The sequence below is a fragment of the Pteropus alecto genome, unplaced genomic scaffold (genome assembly GCF_000325575.1).
Source record: "Pteropus alecto unplaced genomic scaffold, ASM32557v1 scaffold146, whole genome shotgun sequence".
Classification (NCBI taxonomy): domain Eukaryota; kingdom Metazoa; phylum Chordata; class Mammalia; order Chiroptera; family Pteropodidae; genus Pteropus; species Pteropus alecto.
This window is the reverse complement of record NW_006442107.1, coordinates 22718455-22722564: the sequence shown is the minus strand read 5'-3', so window position 1 is coordinate 22722564 and position 4110 is coordinate 22718455.

Sequence of the window (4110 nt, the reverse complement as noted above, 5' to 3'; positions counted from 1 at the left end):
AATACATCTCTTTTCCAGACCTCTACTAGCCTCCTAGGTGACTATCTATTCCTGAGTCACCTGTCAACACTTGACATGGTCAGGTCAAAGGTCCCACCCTTGATGAGTTGCACAGCATGAGATATTAGTTCATTTACTGAAGTCACAAAAATCTAAGTGAGGGGAATTGATGGGCCAGTCTTTAGGCCTGAATTGAAAGTATGAAGCAAGTCACAGACTCCTGGATCTTAAATTTGGAAGAATCATTAGAAATCATCTAGTTCAAACCTAAAGCCAGATTGTTCTCTACCATATTCTAAAGAGGTACTTTTCCAGCCTGAGACTGGGAAATTCCTACACTGGCAGATCGCTGCTTCACAGTCCAGCTTGAGGGGGAGCAGTACAAGCCGCCCCAGAGTGGCACCACTTTGGCATGTAAATCATTTTGAGTTGAATATAATTGGGGCCCATTAGACTCAGGGAGAACTTTTGGCCTCCCCCTTAGCTGCCTAAAATAATTTAGATAGGGGGCCTGCACCAGGATGAGAGCTATTGAGATAACTTTTTATATCAGAAAGATTTATCTGCACAGCCTAGCAGACCTTGTTTACCAAATATTTATTTTTCTCATCTTCCTATGAATTGTCTTCTTCCCCTTCGAAGCCCCAGGTCCTACCCACTTCTTAGCTTGAGATGGTATATAAGTCTCAATTACCTGACTGCTGGGAAAGGCTCATATTTTTATAGGGCTCCAATATGTACAAAATTTATTATTCTCTTGTTAATCTGTTTTATGTCAATCTAATTATTAGATGAGCCAAAGAACCTAGAAAGGAAAAGAGGAAAAGTTTTCCTCCCCTTCAAACTCAAACCACTTCCCCCCACCTGCCTCAACATTATCACTGTTAGAGGTTCCTGTTACTGGGGCAAATGCTGGCTCCACACACCTCTCACCTGTTAGGCCTCAATATAAAGTTTAACTACCTTTTCATAGGCTATTCTTCTAAAAAGTTGAAGGCAACTAGCATGAGCCGCCTTGATTTTAGTTTCCTTGTGTTCCCAGATGCTCCAATCTGTCGTCAGTTCCAAATCGTCGTGGCCTTCTGACACACAGTTTGTACTTTTCTCTCTTAATACGTAGCACCCAGAATTAAGCAAGTCACATCAGTTGCTATGAAGCTAAAGAAAGTAGAGAAATCAACTGTGCTAATCCTATGGCTTTTTTTCCTCCCCAAAACTATAATCTGACCTCTCTACTGCCCTCTGATGGTAGCTACTTTTCTCAACTATAAGAGAATTGGAGAGCGGAGAGAGATTGGAGAAAGGAGGGTGGGAGTGCAGCAAAAAAGTAATATATTTATATGCAAATTCTTGGCCCCATGAAATTTATAATCTAATTGGAAGCCAAAGTATACAATGAAAACTAACAATAGTCAGGACTAAAATAGAGAAGACATTTAGAAATGATAGTATTTACACTTAGCCTCTCAGCTTTATTTTTTGTAATAATTTTTTATTTTTAAATTACAGTTGACATACAATATTATACTAGTTTCAAGTATACAACATAGTGATTAGACATTTATATAACTTACAAAGTGATTGCCCCAATAAATCTAATACCATCTAATAACATACATAATATTATTACAATATTATTAACTATATTCTCTATGCTGTACTTTACATCCCCATTTCTATTCTGTAACTACAAATTTGTACCTTTTAATCTCTTCCTTCCCTTCACCCACTCCATCAACCCTCCTTCCATCTGGCAACCATCAAAATATTCTCTGTATCTATGAATTTGTTTCTGTTTCATTTATTTATTTTGTTTTTTAGATTCCACATGTAAGTGAAATCATATGGCATTTGTCTTTCTCTGCCTGATTTATTTCACTCAGCATAATAACCTCTAGGTTTATCCATGTTGTTCCAGATGGCAAGATTTCATTTGTTTTTATGGCTGAGTAATATTCTATAGTATATATGTATCACTTCTTTATCCATTCATCTCTTGATGGACATTTAGGTTGTTTCCATATCTTGGCTGTTGTAAATAATGCTGCAATAAACATAGGGATGCATATGTCTTTTCAAATTAGTGTTTTGAATTTCTTCAGATAAATACCTAGAAGTAGAATTGTTGGGTCTTTCTTTGTCTCTCATTCTAGCCTTTGTTTTAAAGTCTATTTTTTCTGGCATAAGTATTGCTACTCCTGATATATTTTTTTTCCATTTTCATTAAATATCTTTTTCCGTCCCTTTACTTTCAGTCTCTGTGTGTGTTTGTGTTTCAATCTGAAGTGAGTCTCTTGCAGGCGGTGTATGTAAGGGTCTTGTTTTCTTATTATTCAACCACTTTATCTTTTGATTGGAGCATTTAATCTATTTAATTTAAAATAATTATTGATAGGTATGTAGTTATTGCCATTTCATTATTTATATTTTTGATTTTTTTTTTCTTTGTAAAGATGTCCCTTTAATATTTTCTTGTAATATTGGTTTGGTGGTGATGAACGCCTTTACCTTTTTCTTGTCTGGGAAGCTCTTTGTCTTGATTCTAAATGATAGTTTTGTTGGATAGTGTAATCTTAATTGTAGTTTCTTGCTTTATATCACTTTGAATATTTTATGTCTATCCCTTCTGGCTTGCAAAGTTTCTCTTGAGAAATCAGCTGAAAGTCTTATGAGAGCGCCTTTGTAGGTAACTAACCGCTTTCTCTTGCTGCTTTTAAGATTCTCTCCTTGTCTTTAACCTTTGACATTTTAATTATGACGTGTCTTGGTGTGGGCCTGTTTGGGTTCATCTTGTTTGGGGCTCTCTGGGCTTCCTGGGTTTGTATGTCCATTTCCTTCAGGAGGTTAGGGAAGTTTTCCATCATTATTTCTTCAAATAGATTTTCAATTCCTTGCTCTCTCTCTTCTCCTTCTGGTACCCTATGATGCAAATGTTGGTATGCTTGATGTTGTCCCAGAGGCCCCTTAAACTCTTCTCATTATTTTGGATTCTTTTTTCTTTTTGCTGTTCTGATTGGGTGTTTCTGCTACTTTATTTTCCAAATTGCCGATTCGATCGTCTACTTCATGTAATCTACTGTTGATTCCCTCAATGTATTCTTCATTTTGATTATTGTATTATTCTTTTCTGACAGGTTCTCTTTTATATTTTCTATCTCACTTTTTATGTTTCCTATATCTTTGTTGAAGTTCTTACATTTAAACTAGTGCTTTGAACTCTGCATCTGGCAGATTGTCTCCATTTTGTTTAGTTCTTCTTCTGATTTGTTCTGTTTTTTCATTGGGGACACATTTCTTTGTTTCCCCATTTTGGCTGCCTCCCTGTTTTTGTTTCTATATATTAGGTAGGTTGCTGTGTCTCCTGGTCTTAGTAGAGTGGCCTAACGTGGTATATGTCCTGTGGGGCCCACTGGTATAGTCTCCTTGGTCACTTGTGCTGAATGCTCCAGGTGTTTGGATTGTGTGCGACCTCCTGTTGTAGTTAAGCCTTGGTTGTCATTTGCAATAGAAGAGATTGGTCTTCGGGTTGATTGGTTGTGAGGACTGGCCTGACGACAGTAGAGGAGTTGTTGTACAGGGGCTGAATTTACAAAGCAATATTTGCTTTAGTTAGGCTCTGGTGCCTGCCCAGTCTGCTCTTTGGATGTGTCATTTGTAAAGGTGGTTGGATGGTGCTCTGGTGGGGTCTGAAGCTGACCACCAGGTGTATCTGTTCTGGGGCCTGTGGAATAGGCTCTGTTGCAGACCAAAGTCAGCTGTTGCCTGTGCCCTGCTCAGGGCCACTTGATATGAGCTACAAAGTGACCTGTAGGTGGTTGCCACTTGTGCTGGGCTTGGAGGTACCTGGGAGAGGCCAAGCTGTGAACTGAGGCTGGTGGTCACTAGTGCCAGGCTTGGGGCTACTTAGTGAGATGTACGAGGCATTCCAAGGCCAGATGCTGCTTGTTTGGGTTTTGAGAGATTTTAGGAAAGTCTGCAGCATGAGCCAAGAGAGGCTGTTTGTATGGAAAAACTTCTGGAAGCAACTTGGCTGGGCCCACAAGTTGGGCAGGGTAGGGTTTCAGAGAATCACCAGGGCAGGGCTAATAGTGTTAACCAGGTTGATGGAGA